Source organism: Boleophthalmus pectinirostris, unplaced genomic scaffold (assembly GCF_026225935.1).
Source record: "Boleophthalmus pectinirostris isolate CB_2022bp ecotype Guang Dong unplaced genomic scaffold, ASM2622593v1 HiC_scaffold_22, whole genome shotgun sequence".
Lineage (NCBI taxonomy): Eukaryota > Metazoa > Chordata > Actinopteri > Gobiiformes > Gobiidae > Boleophthalmus > Boleophthalmus pectinirostris.
Genome location: NW_026571190.1, coordinates 20,243,812 through 20,256,701, shown reverse-complemented (window position 1 = coordinate 20,256,701; position 12,890 = coordinate 20,243,812).

Genomic DNA, 12,890 nt, shown 5'->3' with positions numbered 1-12,890 from the left:
GTCCTATTGTCTTTAATGGATTTGCCTGTAGGGGGCAGTGCAACGTTTGGGATAAATGCCTACATAGATGCAATGTTGTTTAGAAGCAACAATATACAATTAACGATGCATACAAAATACAGTTATATCATAATTTTCATTCTTACTGGTAAACATGTGATAATTACTTACAGAAAAAATACCCACATCACTAATCTAACATCTGATGTAATGCAACCATTGTGTGTGTCTTTTTGAGTGACTAAAATTGTAGTGCCTGTATGACACAGTGAGGGAAAAAAAAACATTTGGATCAGCGCTTTTTGGTTTCTTACTACTCTATACATGTACATTTCATATGTAAGTTAGACTCACATACTTTTTCTCGCCTTCTTTGTGAAATTTGAGATTTTCTGCTATAACTGGCCTCCCTATAGGGATCATTATCATGTAACGACATGATTATTTTTGCTGAAACACCAGTAATACATCTAATGTGATAGCTGGGTCTGACAGCTTTCACATGCTGTTAATATGTGGTAAGGGAAACCACAGATTTAGAATGCATGAATGTATGCATAATTGCATAAAATCCTTTAACACTGGGTTGTGAGCAAAGTGTATATTCATGTATCATACAGGTCAACTGAAGCTCTTGCAAAGCTCTTGCAATGTATTTTGTTCTGTTCCTGAATAAATGCAGAAAATTATCTATGAGATAGAGATTGACACTCCAAGGGCAATGTTGCCTACTAATAGACAAGACTATGATTATTGTTAAATGTATGGGAGAAACAGATTTGGAAGAAGGCACAGGGGGGTGCTGTGATAAATTGTATTTTTTGGTTTAACTTGTTGAAACATAACTGCAGACATTCTTCTTGAGGGGTTGGGAATGGTACAAAAAGTTAAATCGTCAAAGATCAATCCAACAGAACCGTATTTAATCAGAAAAAAAAAAGTTTTACATGTTAAAAAAGCAACATTTTCTTCCCATCCAGCTTCCAGATCCTCCTCACACTCTCCTTTCACCATCCAAGCCCCCACATGTGAAAAAAAAGTAAAAAAAAAAAAAAATGTCATGTCTTACATACAAACATGGCTAGGTTAGGTAAAGCTTTTATTAATTATTTTTTTTTCTTTCTTTTTTTTTTTTAAATTCTTATAGCTTTCTGTATGTGTTTTACCTAACATAACCCTCCTCTCTTCATGTCACCCCACACTGTAGTGGCGTGCCGGCCAGCCTGAGTCACCCCCAGCAGTCGTAATGCATTGGCCGGGACAGCAGTCATCATCGCACAGAGGGAGGGTGAGGCGGGGGACCTTCTGTGCCACATTAATACCAGTGGCTTGATGAGAAGGCTGGAGCGGAGGAAAGAGGAATTAAATATTCATAGGGAATGATGACAAGATGGGCAGCAGTGGTGAAGATGATGTGTAATAATATCTACTGCAGCTTTTGTGGGCGCTCCAGTGGCTGTGTATGGAGATAGACCCAGACGGACTCAGAGTGCCACTTTCTATCAGGCCAAGAGGTGTGTCAAGTCACCCTTTTATGAAACCCCAAACCTACTTACAGTTGACTCAGTGTGGCGAGGGCTGAGGCTCCTGCTCTAAATGTAATCACAGAGAGCATAGAAGGTCGGACAGGTTTTGGAATTTATACAGTTGTAGGCAATTTATATATCCACAAGGCTTATTGAATCGGACATTCAAGTTCATAATATGGTTTAGTTTAAGGCCATGACCAGAAGGTAGGGTGTCATTTTGGCCCACAATCTCAGGTGGCACAAAATGAATGGTAAAGGACTTAGAAAAAGATAGACCTTGGTTAGTTTGAATTTCTATCAACAAGTAAGTTATGGGTTCAGTTCTAAGGGCAGGGAATTACAAGGCTTAGTTTGCATGTGTTGGTGATCTGGTTAAAGTGATACTGCTCTGGCTGTTTGTAAGTCTATAACACGATGTAGTGATAGACTCTGATCTTAAAGGGGAAATATTATGTAAAACTTTATTTACCTTAACTGTATTCCCTCATTATTAGCTCTGTTCACTTAGCCCCCTAACTCCGCCCACTGATCTGTACTTACTCATACTGTATTTATTTATTTATTTAATGTATTATTAATTATATTTATTTATTCTGAATAGCCTCTTCAGAGGCATCCTCTCCTTTTTAAGGGTGTCCATTCAGTTAATAAAAAATAAAATCCTGGGTCACATTTGTAGGGTTCAAAAATCTGCTGCTTGCTACAGTGAAATCATTGTGTGAAATACTATTGTGACAGGGTGGGCTGTATCAGTCAGTGGACCTGTTTCTATTAGCAAGCCATTTTAGATCAACACTGCTGTTTACAATGAACAAAATGTAAAATCTATGTATGTTATAGTTTAATACATAATAGTTGGAAAATGCATTTACTGTAATAAATATTTACCATTAAGAAGTTCAAACTAGCTGCTTATCATGCTGCCCCTCTTTATCATTCCTCAGTGCAAAGTGCCTTTTACTGGTAAGTGCCTTGTAAAATCCACCATTATTTCCTTGTCCTTGCTCCTCTCTCTGGGCTACAGTGTCGGTCAAAGCTCTTTCTGCTCAGATTTGTCTCGGACACTAAGGACACTTCCACTGCACTGTGAGCTCCTGTACTTAGCTCCCAGAGGTGCAAGGTTGAGCCCCACACCAACTCTGTCTTCTAATCCTCTGACTGTAAGAAATCTCTATGAGCACACTGGTCAGGCTACTGCCTGTCCCGTGTTCTCAAAGCATTTCTGGACTGGTGGGGTCACTCTTGTGGCTGTATCACCCGGGCCAGTGATGGGATTAAGTAAATGAACCAAAATTTTAAGTATTGATTATTATTTCATCAAAAAGTAAAAAAAAATAAATAAAAAAATGTAATAAAAAAAGTAAAATTAATCCTGTGACATAGCAATATTTCCAGATAATTAATAATAACGCCTCAGACTGAGAGAATACTGCCCTTTACAAGTTCCCACACAGTGAGCTACATACTTTACTATGTATCCACAGCTACCCTGCGGCCGATTACAAAAGTAACAACAATGATAACAAGCATGCCCTGTTCAGATTAGGGATTAAATTGGCAATTTTCAAATTATAACTTTCACAGTTAAAAGATAAATCACTTTGTTCCCATGCAGTAATCACATAAAGGCTTTGGTGCATACTAAAGTTACATATACATATATACACACACACACACGCACACACACAAACACACACACATACATATATATATATATATATATATATATATATATATATATATATATATATATATATATATATATATTTTTTTTAGTATGCACCAAAGCCTTTATGTGATAATATGTATAATATCATATGTATCTGGAGAGTAATGTAAAATATCCTACTACTACTCTCTAACCCCAGACTACTTTCCATTCACTAGGTCTCCACAGTTAGCGCCCTGTTGGCTTTTGGAGATTTCAGTTGGCAGACATTGTGATAAAAGGACTGCCATCATGGTTCTAAAATGGACTCTTTCTCTCAGTCTATCCATTTCATTTTGTCCCGTATCTCACTGTCCTCTCTCATTGCTCTCCTCAGTGCACGGTTCCGATACACTGGTGCTGGAGTCTATACTGTCATCTGTATGGTCACCAGAGCCTGACCAAAGAGGAGGAGAGACGAACAATGTTTTGTGTGTGTGTGTGTAGATGTGGGAAGTTCATCACTACTGAGCTGTCCTTGAGCAAAGTCAAGAAAAGAAAGAAAAGGTTGCCAACAAAATGGCTTTTTCTGTGAAGTCTGATGAGGGAATCAACATGGTATTTCACAATGTGGGCTACAGAATCAGTAAATTATGTGATGCAAGTAATAATAATAGTGAGTAATAGTAGGATTGCACTTTAAAAACAAGGAATATTCCAAAGATTTTCATTGGTGTATGAGTCAAAAAAGGTTTATTGTTTTTATACCAGATGCCCTTCCTGTTTGAATGCATTTCCAATGTTTTGCTACTGCATTCCATTTCTTACCTCTAAGGCAAAATGTGAAAATCTTATACCTATTTTGATATGATGTTAATGTGAAAGTCTACTCCTCTTTTTTAATAAATTAGTGTATATGTCATTTTGGCTACACAGATCCATATGCAAACAAAGCTAATGAAACCAATTAAAGATTCATAATGTTATCCCACATACCTTCAAGCTATATTGGGTGGAATTCAGCAATGCAGTAATACTGAATGGTAAATTGTTTTGTGTTTAATTTATTCATGATTCAGACATTTTTCTGGATTCAACATATACACTGCTGTCACAATAATTATTTTTTACACTGACCTATGGATATGTATCTCTAAAAATATAGGGAAGAAACGGAGACAGATATAGGCTTATTCTTCAGATGTGCCCAATGTTGTTATCCTGAATCAAAAAGCCTATAATTCTTTTTTATTAATTGATAACTTGCAAATTGATGGCACTGCAAGACAGGGCAAGGCAAGTTTATTTGTATAGTACAATTCATACACAAAGTAATTCAGAGTGCTTTACAAAATAAGACATAAAAATCACAATACACACAAATCAAAACATAAATAATCATCATAAAATTAATATTAAAAGAGAAGAGAGAAGAATGCAGAATAAAAACCTTTCAGTCATAGCTAAAAATAACCATTTTGAGCCTGAATATAAACATAGTCCAAGCAGAGGCCCGTCTCATATCTTCAGGAAGACTGTTCTAGGTTTTAGATGGATAAAACTGAAACACTGATTCTTCATATTCCCCAGCAAATGATCAGAAAAGCTCTCCTCCTCAAGGCCCATTGGTTAGTCAGAGGACACAAGAGTGGCACAGAGGGAATCATGGAAGCAGGTGCAATAAATGGTCAGATTTTATATCCTACTTTTACAGCTTGCTTCATCAACAAAATGCTAAAGGACTAAAATAAGAAGCTGTTAAAGGTCTGTCCAACATGCATTTTCAATTTGCATGTGGAAGAAGTATCTGGATCACCTTTTTTTTTGTGGACCACCATCTCTCCTTTTTCACCTTTTAACTTGTTATCCTCCTGATAACAGATTAATATAGGCCTAATGCAGACTGCTCCACTCACCTGTTGCCCCCTACCTCTCCAAAATCCCTTTTGTTACCTTTGGCTTGACAAATTGTCACACCACTGCAATGCAAAGACCAATGGGGAAGTTAGTATACTGTAGTTAATATGGTTTGGGGATAGGCCTAAAATGTGGCTGTAAATTATAGGCTATAGGTCTACGTTAATTTTGAGAATCTCTTCTGATGAAGTGTAATTGTTTTTTGCACCACTAGTGGATGTAGAGATGGAGGGACATTAGAGATGCAATCATTGCATCTACAGTGGTCGCTCCTTTATCGTGGGGTTATGTTTCTAAAAAATATCCCGCGATACGTGAAATCCACGAAGTAGTCAACTTTATATTTTACAATTATTATATCTGTTTTAAGGTTGTAAAAACCCTCACCACACACTTTATACTTTTCTCAGACAGGACAGTTAACCCTTTTTGCATCCTTCTTAAAACTTATAGCTACTGTCATCCTTTTGTTGTTTTCCTCCTTCTTTATGTAACAAACAAAGATTAATTTATTCCGTAATGGAGTCTACAGTGCAGAGTCCTGGACGGGAGACATGCACCCGCGCAGTACAACACAGCACTCGCCCGTTAACCCGAGATTGTATCGAACTTTTGCGCTGCCTACGCCAAGGATAGAACCAAGACTAACCCAGGACTAACCTAGGACTGATTCCAGGACTGAAGAGGAGAACTAAACCAGGACTGAACCAGGACTGAACCAGAACTGAACCATAACTGATACAGGACTCACTGTCAAGACGGGCTCGAAGGTGACCGCAGGAGAAAGAACCGGCTCAGCTCCGCACCTGAGGAAGGCGCGGCCGTCACCCGATCGCGCTTTACGGACACCCTGCTGCACGGGCTCGCGATTCTCTCTCTTAAGGCCTGGTTTCAGCAACTATTTGCGGGTACCCGACTCGGTGCGAGACTCTCCTATGGTTTGCATCTTCCTCTTCCTTTTGGGTGCGACTGCAGGAGCCTTTGTCGGTGCTGAATGTTTCATCGACATTTTGTGGGTTTTGTCAGGGAGAAAACTTGCAAATATACAACACTTCAGAATCACACTGCTAGAGATCCAACATTTATGTAAATTTGGCAGCTGAACGAATTTTGTACTGTACTATACAGGAGACAGGAGTCCCTGTGAACCGCGATATAGCGAGGGACGACTGTAATCATATCCATAGCCTATACTTGTATAGCGTTTTGAGCGCCAAAACCTCATGTGCTCACGTCATACACCACGTGCTTTCTGTCAGATTCACTGGAGCTGGCGGTGACCATAGAGTAAACAAATGGTGAGATATCTTAATTTCATTTAATGCTACACACTTACCGTTATATAAAATTACATGTTGGCCTACAAAAAACGCCTACAAAGAGAAGGTGTGGTAATTAGTAAGAGTTCTAATTATTTTACAGCTAATTGACTGTAGGTTGCAGTGCTACTATTGCTAACTATTTATTGCTAAAAAAAAAAAAAAAAACTGTGTGTGATTTCACTGATCAGCTCCTGCTCTATGTGAAGCAAACTGCTAATCACAGACTCAAGCAGCAGGTGCGTGCTGCCACTAAAATACACTAACGTATTTCACCTCTAATGTTGTTCATCAAGGTCTAACTCACCCTGAAATAATGTATCTGTTTGCATACTCCACATCTCCATCAGTGCACATGCTGAGGTGAATCCCTTTGTCTTTGTACAGGTAAATAAAACATAATCTGACTGGTTGAGGTGTGAGAATAGTACCATCTGAGTGTTAGGACTTCGGTGGCGGCTACCAAGGATGTGCATAAACGTAAGATCTTTAACTTTCACTTGCTCCAACCACACATTTGTTACACAGTAAAAAACACGTGAGATTACAAGTGCAAAAATAATACAATCACATGCATGTTAAGCATTTAAAAAGATAAAAAGAGAATATTTTGTAGTTTGCAAAGGACATTGATTCCTTGAATAACTGCAGTGATTTTATATTTGCACCAATCCAGATTCATATTCAGAAAACTTTATTGAACCCAGAGGGCAAATAATTTCTAGTATTCTGAGAGCAGTTGTCACTCCGCTCACACACACAGTGTGTCTGTCCATTAGAGTCCACAAGTAGAACTCAATACAACAGTATCTAGTAATCTACAATGCAGATTATGATGCAGACTTCAAAAAACAGTAGCATTCGAATTAAGCAATTTAATAGCAGAAGGCACAAAATGTACTGGTGCATAAAACCGACGTACTGAAGGCATCTTGACATAGGCCAGAGGATGGAGGGGCTGAGCCAGGAGACCATTGGCTTTTTTCAGTATGCTCCTCCCACAGAGAATGCAGCTCTTTCAATTTGACACCTGTGATTTTTGAGCAGGTTTTAACAGTGTTCTGCTGTTTGTTTTAATCCTTCAAGGACAGGGATTGAAAACAGCAAATGAAAGAAAAAATAAGTAGACTTTTGTTAAAAGAACAATAAAAGTTGCTGAGAATTGTTTTGTTTACATATTAAAAAAAACAAACAAAAAACCCTCAGTTTTCTCAATAGGTACATTCTTCAAATCCAGTGCTGATTCATTTCTGATGAACTGTGCTGCTATATCTTGATTACATATTTTGTTATCAGTAAGACAGGAAAAAAGTTTCCCACACTTATTTATTCAACAATAAGTTGATTTATTGAGATAGCCCTCGACACTGTAAAATATTTGCTATCTATAATATATCTGGGTATTATTTCTGAAGATGTTAACTTGTCTAGATAATTTATTGTCCAAATGCCTGTCCCTCAGTGCACGGTATAGACCCGCCCAACTCAATAACACTTTAATGGGGTCCTATCCTCAATGAAACTACTTTAACTAATTTACTTTTCAGCAAATCCCTTTTGAAAACATGATGTTAAAACGGGCAAATGAATCTAATTCTAATTGATAACCTAATTAACTATGTCTACTGAGCTATTAACAGACCTGCTTTGAATACCCCGGGTCACTGGGTCATGACTGGGGTTTGCATACAAGAGCAACCAGCATTAAATGGGCTGAAGATGGCCCCATACATGACTATGTACTGTCAAAAGGCTGTAGAGGACAGGCGGGTGCCTCAGTGGGGAGTCCCTGTCTCCAGCCGTCCTTTGATCACACACAGGACTCGGACAGAAGGAGAACCCTGCCGATGGAACTGTCAGGTGCCGCAGATTGTTATCGCCAAAGCTGACAATCTCTTGGTACAGCCACTTTGTGAGGTGTCTGAGCACAATTTAAGAGATTTAAGATAATTCATACTTGTCCATACCTCATGTAATACTAAAGGCTACATTTATCTGTTTAAAGGACAACAAATAGCAGATTCTGTTCATAGACATCTAAAACAAAAACAATGTCTTTTCTGAAAACTATGAAGATAATAAAAAAAATACATAAAAAAGTAAGCAACTACAAAATGATAACAACTGAAATGTAGTGTAATTTAGTGCTGAGTAATAGGGTTACTTTTGATGACATGCATTTATCCTAATTTTTAAGATTAGAAAACAAAATGTATTTAGATTTAGCATGGCTCCTATTTTGCTTTCTGACACTCTCTAGTTGATTGTTTTTTGGTTGCGGGACAAATGACCAAATTTAACCCACCAAAATTTAAAGACTGTTAAAGACACCATTTTATTTTTGTAACTACAACTATTTCTAATCTGCTAAAGTGATCTCCGCTGCATGGGCCATATGAAATTGTTAATCAATGTATGTTCTGTCTTCATTCTTTGGAGGTCTATAATTTAAATTGGTGATCACATTCTGTGCGTCTCTATACTATAATCAGTGTGTGTAATCGCTGCTAAAGCAGTTTCTAGTCAATTTAGAGAAAATGAACTGCAGAACGAGCTTCATTTAATGAGGCATGACTTTTATTGACACATTACTGTTAGGCTTACTTCCTTCTTTGCAGAAGAATATCAGACTTTAATTAAAAACCATACATTTTCTTGATAGTGTAATGTATTCATCCATGTCATTCCATTCTAAGGGGGCTCTTTGACTATTCAGCAAAATTGCCTTATATGTCCACTGCTGTCCTTTTTTATTTTGAGTGATCTGAGTCAACCATGTTTAAGCATCTATACACAGACTATTTCTTCCCTGACAGGAAACTACCTGTATTATTATACACCAGTTGTTAACAACAAATAGTGAACAAAAATAGTGAAATACGTTTTCTATCATTTATAATAAGTAATATATAATATAATTCATTTTTCTATCATTTTTATATTATTTATTCATGAGAAAGTGAGGAGTAAAGATGCTTGAATGTACCCATGCGTACACCAATGCACACAAACTTGAGAAAAAGTTAGCAAAGTGTCGTGCCCAAGGACACAGCAGTACACGCTGGTTGGCCAACTTTGAGTTAGCTGAACTAAGTTACTGTTGCCTTCTGTTGAATTTAAATTTCATATTTATGACAGTAAAGTGCCCTTGTCTTTACAAAAGTTTATTAATCATCCAAGAAAGGAAAAATGATTCTGATCTTGAACACAGTCTGGACCCTAGAACAAAATAAATAATAAATAGTTATTGAACTATTGCATGATTGTGGCAAGAAGTTAAGTTATTTTCCAGACCTAGAGGGTTAACACTGTATGTTACTGATATATGGTTATTGTGGCTCTATATTATGGACAGTGGACTGTACCTGAACCCTGAACTTGGCGGTCCCCAGTCCATGTGAATCTTCTGTAGCATGGTGGACAGAAAATCTTGTCACTTTATAGGACATTAAATGACTTATACAGTGCATTATGTAAGCAGCCTCTGTACACCAGACCTGTCTATACTGGCCACAAATACGCTGATCAACAGGATGCCGAGTAAATGCCATGTGAATGCATGCCCACAGGAAGGTGGAGGAGAGTGGCAGCTTGGCAGGGCCTGGTGCAGAGATCCATCACGTCCTGACAGGAGGAGAGGGCTGTGACGTGCTGGCCTGCCCTGAGAGGCCAGCTCCTGTCAGCCTAATGAGGCTCCCGGTGACAGCTGATGTGGTTGTTAGATCCTCTCTGTGTGCGTGTGTGTGTAAATGAGCGCTGGACTTTCACAGAGGTTGAACAAGGGCCTTGTTAGCATGGCATCACACACTTGAAATGTCCACTAGCATGTCTCGCTCAGCAATTGCGTGTGCTTGTCTCCTGTCAATTGTCGAGTTTATTTTTCCCCTGTGACACTACTATAGTTTTTTTTTTTGTTTTTTTTTTTCTTTCAATTTTTGCTGCTCTTTGTCACACCAGTGCGCCCCCTAGAGCCAAGATGTAGATAATGATTTATATTCCAGATACCCTTCCTGAATTATAATACCACTCTTATAACAAAATACAAGAAAACATAGTAAAACTGCGCAGCTCTGGCCTCTTGTGACTAGACTGTATTTCTTTTTCTTTTTTTTAAAAAAAACAAACTCCCCTAAAGCCCCTGAAACCATTTAAAGTTGTGTGCTTGGATAAATAGTTGTTTGGCCTACTCCCTCTCCCTTCTGGCCGTTACTGCCTCGTCCCTCACCTCTTCCCTGCAGCCACCCACTCATCTTGGCTCATGTGATAGTATTAGATTCACACAAGAGAATATAGATGAATCCAGCTTGGACACCTCTATTGATTTCTTCTACACCACAGACACTTGGGTAATGAAAGGGTTTTCCTCACTTCCCCCCAAATTGCAGCTCGTCATATTTCTTAGAGTGGGCACTACGATGTGGTGCACTGTGATTGCTCTGTACTGTGATCAGAAAAATGGTTTTAGACTTGGGAGATATTTTTTTAAAGATTGTTAGTACCCATTGTCAAAACAGTACAAAATACATGTTCTTTGTCTTAGTCAGTGTCCTGATTAGCTGTTATGTTGGCAGAAATAGATTGGTAGAGAACGCCAGTGATTTTGAACACCTTAGTACACCACATAAATATTAGGGCTGAACAAAGTTTCAACTTGGAATGAAACCTGAACTACACTCAACAAGAAAAAGACCAAAGCAGATGAAAAAGATGAAAAAGATGAACAAACTGCAGTTGTTACCCAGTCATGATGTCCAGGAGTCTAAAGAAGTGATGATGTCCTCTGGAATTTAGCAATTAGAGGATAGTTATGTGTGGATGTGGTGGAGAAGTACAAGAACCTGGGAATGTACTTTGGCAATAAACTGTACAGAGCAGGAACATGGACAGAGTCATCTGTACTTTCTGAAGGGCTTTGACATCTGCAGGACAGTGCTCAGGATGATCTCCATGGTGGCCGGAGTCATCATATATGCTGCGAGTAGTCTGTGATGATGCACACTAATAGACTCAATAAGATCATGAATAAGACCATCCAGGTTGTAGGGGAGGACCTGGACACTCTGAGTGTAGTGTCGGACAGGGGAATGTTGTCCAAAATCAGGACTATTCTGGACTCTCCCACTGGTTGGCAATAAGCTCGTTCAGCAAGAGAGTGTTGCTGCCACACTGCTCTATACACAGCTACATGTCTGTAACAAAAATCAATTAAAAGATTTCTTTCTTTCCAATATCTTGCTTAAAAATATATATATTATTATTACTATTATATAGTAAATGTTTTTTGCATTTTTTTAATACCAAGCATAAACATTAAATATAATATTGCTCTTGGCTTGATAAAATATAGTCTAATTAATGTCATTGGAATACTCAAAAAAACAAGATATTTTTGTCAATATCACCCACCCTATTGCCCACCTATCAAAATGAATAGCTTTTCATTCAGTGACTAACAAATGAGTAACTGATGTAGATTTGATATGGCACTTCTGAGCTCTGTTATACATTCATGCACGTGTGTACATCTATAATCACCTGTCCATACAGTAGTCCCTTCATTCTGGTTTAAAAATCACCTGCTATGATCATATAACCTCACTTAATCAGCCTCCTAGGAATTTTCAAATCATATGAACAATTTATCAGCATTGACACATCAGTTTCACCACACTCTAAAACATGCTTCTTTTGTGGTATTATTACTGTCACACATGTACGTTCTGACTACCCTCTTTTTTCCTTATAGTAAAATGCTGTCACTTTTAATATACTTACTTGTTTATCAGCTCATTTGTACAAAAAACTGTCTCCATCTATTATTGAAATTCTGTACATTGATATGCACAGCAGCTCTCCACCACAGTGATTCTTTTCATGTGATGCTGCTATAACCTGCATTAAAATATTTACATAAACTATGAAACATTGATTTAAAGCTCTTTGCAATTACTCATGTACCCCTTTGTTCATTTGTTTTTTTTAAATGGCTTTGGCACATTTTCTGAAACTTCTCATTAATCTGGTAAATCATTCGCAAATCTATTTAAGACAAGGCCCGGTCAAGTAAAAGTATACAGCAAGGCCAAAAATTCAAGTTAATGCATCTGATATAAAAATGTATTCAACAGATAGCATATGTACTCTAGTTTATGAAACTGTTTACCTTTTTTCTGTACCATTTTTGGTTCTAAAGTTACATACGTTTTATGTATGCAACATGGAACAAAAAATTATTTCCCAAATTTCAAAGACCTGCAAATCATGTAAATAAATTGATGTATTTCATCATCTTATTCGATCTTTGAACTGTTGATGAAGGTACATGATTTTTCCCCCCAAAAAAAATTAAAATTAAAATGATAAAAATTAGCTTGGAAGGACTGACATATTTTATAGAGAGTTATCTTTCATTTTGAAGTAATATTAAAGTATTGGGAAGAAAAAAGCTGACAAATTAAGCAAAACCATGCACCTTCT